This window comes from Orussus abietinus, unplaced genomic scaffold (assembly GCF_000612105.2).
Source record: "Orussus abietinus isolate OABI.00-Male unplaced genomic scaffold, Oabi_2.0 scaffold16, whole genome shotgun sequence".
NCBI lineage: Eukaryota > Metazoa > Arthropoda > Insecta > Hymenoptera > Orussidae > Orussus > Orussus abietinus.
Window position 1 is genome coordinate 1,415,295 of NW_019394714.1, and position 12,772 is coordinate 1,428,066.

Here is a 12,772-nt window from a genome sequence, read left to right on the forward strand (position 1 = left end):
TGGGAATATCCGAGGTGGGCCGCAACGACAGGATCTATCATTACGCTAACGCGGAAAGGCACCGACGGGCCTCGAGAACCGTCATTATCCATCCGGCCCCCCTTGGGGCCCGATGGGGCCCCAACGCAAACAACCATAACACCGGGCCCCGATGAGATCGAGAGAGATACATCTGGATCGGACAATCGATCGTCGAGGCTCGATCGATACCCTCGAGATCGACGTCTCCGAGAGTCCAAGAATCGATCTCCCCCCATAAAAATCGCGGTAACCCTACAGACGTCTTATCTATGCTTTCTACATTTTTATCAAGGACTATAATCAACTCGTGACTTTGGCGAAATCCGGAGTAAAAAGGCACTTTCGAGGGAGGTGCTCAAGAAATCCGACTGGGAGACTTCAACGAACAGCCCGAAGAGGTTCCAAACCCACCCAGAAAATGGAGCTGCACTTGAGCCATCGAAAAAAAATCCATAATAAATTAACGTGGAAATATTAAAGCCCCATAAATTCGGAAAACGCGTACCGGAAGTTTCCGTTTCCCTTTTTCTTTGGCATCCCCCTTCCTCACTCACCCTGTAAATAAAAAAAAAAAGAGAGAATCGCAAGCTTCCGATTGACGAGAATTAATGTCCCCTAAAAAGTCGCCGACCATTGTTCCGGGGAAAATTTGTCGAAATAAAGAGTCAAATGGATAGAAGGCGGGTACCTTCACGACTCGCCGGCTTCCGAGTTGTCCCCCCTTATTTGTCAATCCGCAGTTGCAAGTGCATCCCAAAGGCTGTATGCACCCCCCTTCCTCCGGGCCGGTGAATTTTCGCGTTCCTCCGCCATCTCTCATCCGAGGGAGAAAAATCCCGGCGAGGGGGAGGGATGGCCCACTTGGGGTGGAAACGAGATAGGAGGGAGGCTGCAAGCGGAAGAGAACTTAATCGTGCGAATCTCCCAACCGGATGCTGCCTCCACCCCCCGGAGGCCCTCCTGCGCTTTTTAGGACGGAAAAAAGTCGCGCTACGGCGAAATCGGCCGAATTTATAACAATAAACCCGGAGGAACAGACGGAAAATCGGGCGGCCGCTTCCGCGTTTAATTCCCACCCCCTGCTTCCGAAAGTGCGGCTTAACCTCGGCGAAATATCGCAAAAATATGTAAATAAATCGAGAGACGAGCCCGGTCGAGACGAAAGGGTTGGGGAGCTCGGGAATAAAATAAAAACGGGAAAATTCAGGGAACGGCAAATTCTTCTCGAGGAGAGGAGAAAGCGCGGAGGGATTTGTTAAAATATGTGCGAAATATATTTAGAGATAAAATCCGCCGATTCGTTGGGAAGAGTGGAGGGATGTTGAACGGGGCGGAGGGAGGCCCTCCATCGAGGGGTCGAAAGTCAAAACGTAATCCGGCGTAACGAAAAAATCCCTCATCGATTTCAAATGCGGCAATAAGTGTCTAATAAAAAAATTAATATCGCGTAAATTAGCGTCACCTGGGCCTCCCTTCGAGGGGGTTACAGCAAACCCTCCCTTACTTTTCCGTGATTAGTCGGCGATGCATAGGGATGCCAAAGTGGAGGGCACCGCTTTTGGTGCGTCCTGTACGGGTTTATCGGGGGATGAAGTGCGCGTTTATCGGGGGATGAAGCGCGCGAGGGCCATTGAAAGATTAAAAACGCCGCCGGGGGTGGGAGGTTGGGGGGTGCGTACCCATGAAACGCGTACTTATGCTCGCGTACGAGGAGCCCGGGTATTTAACTGGGAAAATATTCGGAGCATCGCCGTTTCCACCCCCGACGTCGGACCCTGGAATCCGATTCGCCCCCCCGACGTTCCCACCCCTCCTGGCACGACGTCCTATTTTATTTCATTATTCTTCCCTCGGACTTGAGTCCGCAACTCGCGAATGTGCACCTGCAAGGGGGAAATCTGCCCCATTGTTCCACCAGGGGAAGAAAAGCGAGGAGGACCGACCCGGCTTAGTTTACCCTGGACCGTGTTTTAGAAACGCTTGATCCCCTCTCGACTAATGCCGGAGGTCCGCAAAAATAGGTCCGGTTCTCCCGATTTTAACCCCAGGGCTCTGGAGAATACCCCTGGTGAAAACTCCCGAAAAACTGGGGGAAGCCGAGATTAAAAATCCCGGGACGTTAGACATTATTCCAGAGAGTTATCCTCGACGAGGCGCAGCATCGTCGAGCCTTTGAATCTACACAAGAGCCTGGAACCGCGTTTAAAAAGCGGAAAAAAAAATTCCTAGACATTATAATTAATTTCTTAGATTTCCTAGAGAATGTTTCCCGATCACTCGGGATGCGAAATTCCGCGGAATTGGGAATTTCCGCGAGGTTTCCCTCGGGATGGTCGCAGTACCTTAAAGATGCTGCGCGTTGAGATCTCCCGTTCGGCTCCCCCGGAGCCGATCTGATTTCCCGGGTTTCGGAGGGAACATTTCGCGGTTATTGTCCTACGTTATCAGGGGACCGACACGCGTACATAAAGGTGCCGTAAGATGCGTCGGGACGCCTTCGAATGGTCCTCCCGTATTATGTGCGCCGATGGCACGAGAGATCGTCCCTTCGGGATCTTTGCTCGAAACATGGACTACCGACGTCCTCCGTTCACGCGTTTTCGTCCTCTGGACATGTAATATGTACCTGACCTAGCTTCAATTATTTTGTTAAGATAAAAAAATTGGTAAAGTCAAGATACGAGTATGGGAGCATTAATCGAGAAAATTTGGTCTATCTGGCCCTAGACCTCGAAAGCCAGCCAGGATCAGTCGATCCACGGTCTCTTCTCGATGGTCCCGAGTTCGCGATTCGGCAAGACCGATAGCCGGCTGGCTGCATCCTGTCGTTAAGGGCTACGACCATCCTATGCACCAAGGTGCACTAAGGGTATGCTCGCGGAAGACATAAACTCAGACAATAGCCGCCTTAGGCCACTCGGCGATGGCCGCCATTAGACGTACCTTTACTGTACGTCACTACTTACTATACATCCTGCCTCTCTGCTGCCGTTTCTGCCATTCCTCCTCCGAGATACCAGGTGCGTACAGGACGTACGGTTCCACTCATTTTATCAACATTTACTGGATTTTACACCGAATACAAATAAGCGAATATAATTGTTATAAATATTAGAAATATGAAACACGATTAGGAATTTTTTTCCATTATCAGGACTGGGGTAATCTCACGTCTCGTCGTCGATAACCCGAATCCCCGGAGACAAGCCGAATCTTTGCACCCCCAGGGCGGGGGAGGGTTTCCGCAGGATATATGGACGCGAAGACGCGAGGGGTAGGAATGGCCGAAGAGGTAAAACGTCAAGAAGGATGGGAATCCGAGTGAGTAATAAGCACCTGCCCGCCTTAGAACCAGCGACTTGATTCATTTCCCGGTAAGTACAGAGTGCGTCCGTACCGACCGAGCACTGCCTTGGGCTTTTCGCCGGCCCCGATGCACCGGAGATGCACATGCAACTGCGGCCCTATGCTAATGCCGACCTCCCTTAGGACCGCCGACTTGACTCTCTTCTTCCGAAGAGTTATCGAGCCGCCCCGAACAATGCAAAAAGATCAAACTGGACCGTATGGTGCCTTTTTTCCAGGAGGTTCCTCCGGGAATTTAGGGCGGTGCGAAACCGCCGGCGAAACCGCGCGCGAAAGTGTTTCGAGGCTGATACTTAAACGTGATTTTAATTTTCGTAAACAATCGCGAAAAATCAGGCGATTCCAATTGGCCAAAAGTATGAGGAAATATACGATTTGCGTTACTGACTCTCAGAAATTAATATTAAATTACGAGACTAAGAGGGAACGTTATTCAGGGAGGTAATGCAATATCAAACGTTTAAGAGGAGCACCTTCGCTCGGAAAATCTCGTCATCCATTCCCCGAATATCCGGGGAGTCACGTAAACGTCAAGACGTCCCGTTTATGTCGGGGAACCAGGTAAACTGATTACGCCTCCGCCGTGATGGGAGCGAAGGCGCGAAGGCGGCAGAAAACGCGGTTACCTCCTGTCAAAAGGGAAACGATGAATTTCCGTGGAAATAAAGGAAACCTAGAAAAATCGGGCAAAGTCCCAAGGACCGGAAGGAAATAAGCAAGTGCGAGAATTGCGAAGAGCTGGCTGAGGGTCGATAAAACGGGACGTCGCCCCGCGAGGAGACATTAGCCCCGTAAAGAGGGGGTGCACCCCCCGACCCATGTACGATAGGGACCTGGAAGATAGGACAGAAGAGACGGGGGCAAAATATAAACTAGGTGGTTTCTCGGGTAATATATACGTGCACAAATATGCGGCACTTCATCTTTTTACGGGTGGCTAGCTTGGGGTGTCGAGACAAGAGCCCTCTTTTACAGGGGGGGTCGGGGGGCGTTAAGTGTTGCGTTAAATGTTCCGTGGCGCGAAAGGGGTGCGAGGGCGTCCGGGTTGCTCCATGCGAGGCGGGTTTTATTTCCGCAGTAAACTCTCGATTAGGCGGAATTTTCGCGGAAACACTCGGGGCGATGCTGAATCCGCACCCCCTGGAACCCCCTTGCGCCCCCGGGGGCTGGTAATACGCTAAAAGTGGCAGTAGAGGGGGGGCAGGTATCCCGCCAGTTTTCGCGCTTCAGTTTCATCCCTCTGCTTATGGGGTAACTCCAGGAGCACCTCCGTACCTGTCTAACTACCTGGGCCACGATTACCTGCGCTCGATGTGATAAATTCAGGAGAATTTAAGGAAGGGTCGTCGGGGGTGTGTTCTCCATTTCTCGGCATCCCGTTCAACCCCGTGAACTCGCTTGAATTTTAACCCTTAACTTCCCTGAATTTATCGGAAGCGACTGGCAAAAATATCATGTACAAGCGTCGGTGTACCTCGTTTACAACGCCAGGGCAACATTAGGCCGGAATTCCCGGATTACTCTGGAAATAAAGAGAAATGCGTCGGCTTACGGGGGACGGGTCGAAAAATGCAGATCTAAAAACGGGGCGATATTGTTCAAACGATTCGAACAGTTGCACTCGAATGTCCGAGTAGGAGCGCACACGAGAGGACCGTATTTATTCGGCCGGTTATACGGAAATGCATAAATGGGAGTCGAGGGGGTGCAAAGGTGTGCATACGAGTGCATACGACTGCGGGGTATCACCGGGGGGACGTTCGATCAGGCGGAGGGGGGAATTGATTTTAGGACCGGGCTTTGTGAAATGAAACCTGACCCAGCCGTCGCCATTAACAACGATAAAAATAATCCAATCCGACGTTTGTTTGATCTATCAGCGCTGATATTTTCCGAAATGTTGTACGGGTGATTACGGCCCAGTCGGTGGGTGGAAAAGGGGTGGCTTGCCCCAGCGCGCGTGGGTGCCAACCGAGGGGCGTTAAAGAGGCATTTTTTATAAAACTTCATTATTTACATGAATACACGTATCCTCTTCGTCGACTTGGTTGGAAAAATTAATTTCTTGACAATTTCAATCATTTTTCCCGGACGAGTAATTTTTTAAAATAAGACCGAAACTGACCAAGTGGTCCCAGTTGTACGAGGATATATAATAAATAGACACTTTCCGAGGTCGGCTCCGATGAATCGAACTTCGAATGCGAAATGTCAATTTCTCTAATAATCGCGATCGCTCTCCGCGGAGGTGCTTCGAGTTGGTACCAGAGGAGCATGAATAATTTCCCAAGGACGAAAGTGACACCGGTGCGCCGCTACATCGCTCAGTGTCAACAGGAATCTTGGCCAATGGAAGGCAAACAGTCAAATATTTGAGTGGCAGTCGAATTTGAAAAATACCGCCGCCGGCCGCGTGGACCGCGCCGCCGAGGGGGCCGCCATGTTTAATTCACGCTGGGGTGGGACCGGCATGACGCCCATTCAACTCTTTTATCTTTTCCTTTTCTCCCTCCTGCTGTCCCTCTTTTTCGGACTGGTCCCCCCTGTTCTTGTTTGCACTTTTCGGACCCGTCCGCCTTTTCGAAAATATCGAGCCTAAAGTCCGCTAACTGACTCGGCTCAAACTCGATCGTAGAAGGCAATTCGATGTCTTAATAAATAGAAAAAAATTATTCCTTCCATTCCCTCCTCGTAAATTGATAAGCTAGGATATCGATCTACCAAAGGACCAACTTTCCTCGACGCTGTCAACCTTGTCCCCTCCCAAGACATCAAACCTCCTTCTAATATATTTATCGCGTCTCGACTTACCAGGGTGGGCACAAAGTCGGTTTCCCAGCGTTCTTCTTCTTGGTCGTCGTCTTTCCTTGATACCCATTCCGTACGTGTTCCCTTCTCGAGTACGTGTCACCTCTCGATTGTTATGTCGATCCACCACGTTTCTAGTTGGCATCCTCGTCGATTATTCGCTAGACGCTCCTTGCTCGAGTCCCGACTCTGCGACAGCAGAAGAAATTATTAATATCTCTTCGATACTTACAAGAAATTCACCGATCATGGCAAAGTACTAATTAAACGTTAAACAAAAATTCTTATTATAACGATGAGGCGATTAAATTTGTTTTTCCTTCAAATTTGAATTTCGCGCCATTCCGCCCTCGTCTTCCCTTCCTGCGCGTCGCGGGGCGAGAATCCGCGTGGCGAACGCACCGGGCAATTATCGTAATTATGTAATTATTATAATTGACCGCACTCTTAATTTACCTATATGCTAATCGGGGGTGGGGCGGCCACCCACGGCGTCCTTATGAATTATTAATTGTCAAAACGCGAGCCCGGTTCGACGGCGCATTATTTAATAATAATCAGGGCCGACCGTGGACGCCATCAAAGTTTCCCCTCTGATCGCGAAGCTTGTAAAACAAAAAAAAACACAAACGAGCCCTTACCAAATGACACGTATAATTGCTAATTGCCAGTCAATTACAGCTGGCCTATGCTAATTACATGAATCCTGGGTCCAAACGTTTTCGCTCCCGGAGATATACTTAATAGGAGCCCCACGTATAACGTGTGATTAAATTTTTAATTATCATTAATAAACCTAAATGTTTCTAAACTCGACGACGTTCAAGACGACCGACGAGGGATACCCCGAACACTGCAATTTCTGTTAAATACCGATTATTTATTCATTCCCGACCACGGAAAATTAATAAATTCATAAAACAAGCATTCGACGGCGGAATTTCACTGCAAATAGTAACAGGTATACAGTCGAACTTGAATTTTCGATAAAGATAGCAGAGTGCGTTTCGACACGCCCGAGTGGCATAAGTCTGCTCGAAGGGGGTGGAAGGAACCGCGCATCCCTATGGAGGCGGGGGCAGAGGGGGTGCAGAAACGATGTGAAATGAATCGGGCAAACGGACAAACGTGACAGACATAATTCCACAGTAAGCAGTACTTAGAGGCACCGAACTGCACCTGTCGATTCCCACTGGGAAAGATTCTGCGATCTCCGCAGGGGGTGGAGGTCCTCTTAGGGCGCAGGAAGCATCCCTTCTAGAAATCTCATCGACCGCGATATCGACCCCTTAGACCAGAAACTGAAAACAACCCTAATGTTCCGTAATATTAAATTGTAACGAGAAAAAAATCCTGTTAAGGTAAACGATGGGATAAAAAGAGGCGACATCGGGTCGTAGACAAAGACGCGTAAAGGGGTATCGAAGCCCCCCTCCATCGTCTCACCCCCGGGAGCCTCTTAGGGTGAGATTTATCTTAGGGGTGTATCCACCCCTGCGGAGTTCTCGCGAGAACGCGAGTCTCCTCTCGGCGATATTTGCGTTCTCGCGTTTCGTAAGCTTTTCCCTTGTAGCGGCAGGGGGCGAGGGGTGGGATTGGTGGAGAGGGCACAAAGCTCCTCTCGCACACTTTACACCGGAACTACCCTATCCAGTGGTGCGCGACTCACCGAGTCGGCCACAAATGGATGTACCTGTATACCCGCGAGGAATATTATATGTCAATAGCGAAAGGGGGTGGTAAGCGGCTTACACCCTTATTGTCCTCACAACGCGCGCGCGGAAGAGAGAGAACGAGAGAGAACTCGCGCATTACGCTCAGATGCTGCGAGTCCCAGGCTCCAAGGGGGTGGCTATCGCGCAACCCCTGCATTCGGAAAAATTATGATTATTAAAATTATTATTATTAATGCAACTTAAATAAATAATATAGTGATAAAATTAAAATCTTCATACGCCGAGGACAAATTAATAAAACCTGCTCGTCGACAAGTTTTCACTTCGTTTGCCAATGGGGAAAAAGTGCGCAACATTTATGGAATCGCCGATTTCCAGGAGAATCGGGGCTCTCGCTTGCTCGGCCAATCGCGGATGTGTACGCAAAGGGGTGGTTTCAAGGAGGGGGTAAAAAGTTGGCGGAAGTAAAGATCCATTTCCACAAAGAGGCTCGCGTCGGCCACTCGAAGCCACTCGAGAGAAATTTGTTCTATTTTGTGATATTTGCCGGCGCTTAATATTTTGAGCAAACAGGTTAAGTGCCTCTAAGTGGCCGGGAGAGGGAGAAAACGAACAGGAAGGAGGACGAAGGAGTGTAAGAGAAAGGAAGAGGGGGCGAGCCCAGGTACGCGAGTTTGCATTCGCCCTCGTTTCTCCTTTTTCCTCGGAATTTGGCCAGACGCGTGTCCTTAAAAATTTAAACCGCCTAGGGAATAATTTTGTCTACACTTATTCTCCCACCCCCTACCTTGAAATTCTCCGATACCGAATATTTTTCCCTTTTTTTCTTCTATCATCCTTCGTTCGATGTATTCAAATACTTTGTCGAAATATCCTTATCACCCCTCAGACTCCGATCGAGCGGGGTGTGATTCCGTCAGAGGAAGTCCCGGGGGGTCCCGCTTGTCAAAAAACGCACGATACGCACTCTCCGCCTCTGTCGGGGTGCGTCGCGATTTTTTTTCACGAACTGCAAAACCAGCGCAAAAATTCGCAATAACGCCGCCGCGATCGCGGGGTCGGCCGTCGGACAATAAACATGCCCGATATTACCAATCATTATTATTTACTCGAAATCAAACAGGCCGCGCACATCGATTCATGCCGGCATACGCGGAGGGACCCCTTCCGATGTGTGCACGAGACGACGCAATCAAGGGCCCGGGCAATTAGTCCGAAATTTCCGATAATTAAAAACTAATCGGCCCTACGTCACGTCCGCCCGGAATCATTTTGAGTTCTTAATAATTTTACGCGCCTCTCTGCCCTCGAAAAATAAATTCGTAACATCTCTGGATGTTTTTAATCGTCCCCAGATAACTTTCAAGATACTCCTCGAAGTTCCAAGATTAGCGGATGAAAATAAATTAAAGCAAATCGCTTAAAGGAATTATTGAACGATTTTTACGGTATAGAAAGTAAATATTAAAAAAAATGTCGAATAATCGCGAGCATGAATTTAATCGTTTCGCGTTGTTGATTCAGTCGACAATGGGGGAATTATTGCCCTGTGACAGTTATGGATTATGATCTTCACTGGAAGAGGGAGGAAATAAAAAAAAAATGCGACCAAGAGGGTGGCTCGGAAAACATGAAAATCCGTGATCGAGGGGTTAAGGTATCGACCGGGCTCGACGGGGATTTTTGAAAATGTCCTACACTCGACTATGTGTTTGAAAACCCGATATCTACTCGTAGTTTTTATTATTATGAGCTTTTTTCCGATGAGAGGGGCATGACAACTCGATGACGAGAGGGCGAGAGATGATCCCCTGCGATTCGGAGATGGTTGGAAGGAGGGAAAAAATAGAAATAAATTCCCCGAAATTCCGCTCGAAAATTACTTTATCGTTATCTTCGGACCATGGCGGACGAGACGCGATAAGGGAAAGAGAGAAAGACAGACCTCCGGAAAATCGAGTGTAAAAGGTGTCGAGGAAAAAGGAGGAGAGAGTTTCGCGCGTCGAAAACGCTTGACGCGGATTTTTGAAAATGTCCGACACGCCTGCCTCTGACAAGTGACCGAGAGACAGAAGGGTTGAAGAGGGGTAAAAACCGGGAGAAAAGGGGATGGCGTTACATACGTCGACGGTGATTTCGAACGCGTGTAATAGCGCGTAACGCGTAACCGAAAACGCGAAATTCGCGCTCGCGACTCCGCAAATATAGAAATTCGGGAAATCCTAGCTCGCCTCTCCATTTTCATTTTTCCCCCGTATTTTATTTTTTTTTCTCCCAGAAACGCGATCCACGTTTCCCTCTGTCATCCGGGCCGGCCGAAAAATTCTACTTTTCTTTGAGCTTCTTGTTTCGCCGTGTCGTTCGCAGAAAAGAATTTTTTTTTTTCTCCCTTTTAATCTAAATACAAAAAAAAATTCTAAATGGTCGTCCCTAACCTTACATAAACATCGAAGTAAAGCAGCTTTCCCGGATTGCAAGCGTCGCGTAGAAAAAGTCCGGGCACAAAGCGACGATGGCCCCCCCTTCCCCTCTCCACGCAGCATCTTGTGCCCGGTCCATTAGTGTAATTGCAATTTATTTAGTAATTACTTTAATTAGCGAGTACCCGGCATCGAGGGCCGACTACTAGGCAGGGCCTAACGGAATTAATTAATGAATTAGCCTTAAGGGATAAGGCGTAAAAACAAGTGGAAATCGGGTGAGGCGAGTAACTGAGCGCGCGATTAAAGTAAGTGGAGTAAGAACTTAAGTAACTAAGCGAGGACTTACTCCTTCGAGGGCGGGGGAGGAGATGAAAATTAATGGCAGCCCTCGCGATTCCTTTTCCCCGAGTTAAACTTTCATTCGTTAAGGCGATTCCATGCAAATCTCACGGACACCCCGCTAACCCTTTATTCGGCCCGAGTTCCTTCGTTAAGGGCGAAAGGCTCCTCTCGGATTTTAGATGAAAGGGGTGGCAATTTATTTATCACCGTTTATTAATTAAATCTAGACAAAAGGTCGAGAGCCGAAAGGACGACCGGAATTAGTCGAGGACGGCCCTGGTCCCTCCTAGCCACCCCAAAAATTCTCGACCATTTGTCGCGTCGGGGGTTGAAAATTTCTCTATCACCGCCTATCGGCTAATTCGAAGCCACGGGTCGAGACAGGGGCCAAAAGCCAAAAGGATGGGCAGGATTGGTCAGAACCTTCCCAACGTCTCCTAGGGGAACCTCCGTGAAAATTTCCCAGCCTCTCAATTTCGTCCAATTCGCATCCCCTCCAACCCTTCCGCTAACATGCTCGCTCGCCCTTGTTTTCCATCCCCTCGTCACGTCGTCGTCTAAAGAGTTAATCGGAGGAAGAGCTCACTGCTTGAAAGAACGAAAAATGAAACGACCCTCCTCTCAACCCTTCCAACCCCCACCGCATCCCTCTCACTCGTACCAATTTCGAAAGTGGTTCTCGGGTAATTTTCCGGAAAATCAGGTCACCGTATACTTGAGATTCGATCGATCGATTGGCATCCCGGCCCCTGCGATATAAATAAGTCCGAATCGCACTTTCGACGTTTCGACCCCTCGCGGTCAACTTTCCAAGTCTTTCAGCGAGTACAGGAATTTCTTCGTCATATTTTTTTTTTTTAATATATGCAATTGAATTTTATCACGTTCTACCAGAAATGATCTAAACCAGCTTGTAAAATATAGAAAAGAAACATGGAAAACACATATTGTTTTACCGGCCCATTCAGATCCAGGATGTCTGTCTAACGTCTGATTAAAATAGCGAGGCTCCCAACCGAAGGATATTAAATATTTCCAGGATAAAGAGAAGCATTTCTTAGAGAAACTGGCGGATAGAAGAGGAAGAGAGATATCAAGCCCGAGGAAAAATGGCCGCCGATGTCAGTCAATTGTCGAATTTTCCACAAGAGGCGAATACACCTGTCCCGAAGCAGGAAGTCCTGCAGGCGCAAGTTACGTAGCGGACTGGGAATTGAAGGATGAAGAAGACTTACGGATAATTAAAGGGGGAGCGAAATGAAGCCGACGAGAGGGAAGACGGCCGTTTGGGCAACTCGTAAGTATGGCCGGCGACAATAAAACAAATTTGCATACGGAAGTACGAAGCCCCTAATGCAACTGGCCATTGGTGCGTCCCCGGGCGCGAGTTTTACCCGGGCTAATTGTTCGCTGGGAATCCTGAACGGGCCTCGAGGAAATTAAGAAAGCTCCCTCTATTTGCCCCAGGTCTAAAACGTCAACCACTGTCATAGACAACTCTTAAAACCTTTATAAGAAATTTTCTTGACTTAAAATATAAAAAAAGCCGAAAGAGGAATTTTCTTCTCGTCTCTACGTGAAATGGAAAGTCTGCCGAAAATCGTCCTGGCCCCAGGATTCGCGGCTCGTGGAAGATCGAGGAGGCAGACGAGCTAATCGTCGCGATTCGCGGGCGGACGGGGAATGCGGGAAATTGGCGGTAATTAAAGAGGGGCAGGAACGAAATTAAGTCCGCCGCCGGGAGCGAAGATGGTCGTTTAGGCGGGCCGCGCTTATAGACGGCGACAATAAAGCAAATTTGCATACGGGGCCGCGGATCCCGGGGATGCACCTGGCCCTGGTAGGTGCGTCCCTGGACGCGAGTTTTCCCGAGCAAATTGTTTGCCGGGAATCGTACCCGGGTCCCCGGCAAATTGAGAAAACTCCCGTCTACGCCCGACGGTTTTCGACGAGCTAAAGGGGTTAAACCATCCGAGGTAGACGTCGCCCGGTGAAATTAGCGGGAATCGCCCTTTGACCGTGGGAGAAAATTCGATTACGCCACCGCCATTACGGAGATTCGGCCGGGGCCATTTTTACGTTTCACTGTCCCCTCTTCCGATTCCCTCCAGGAGATGGAACCCCGACGATTCTCCC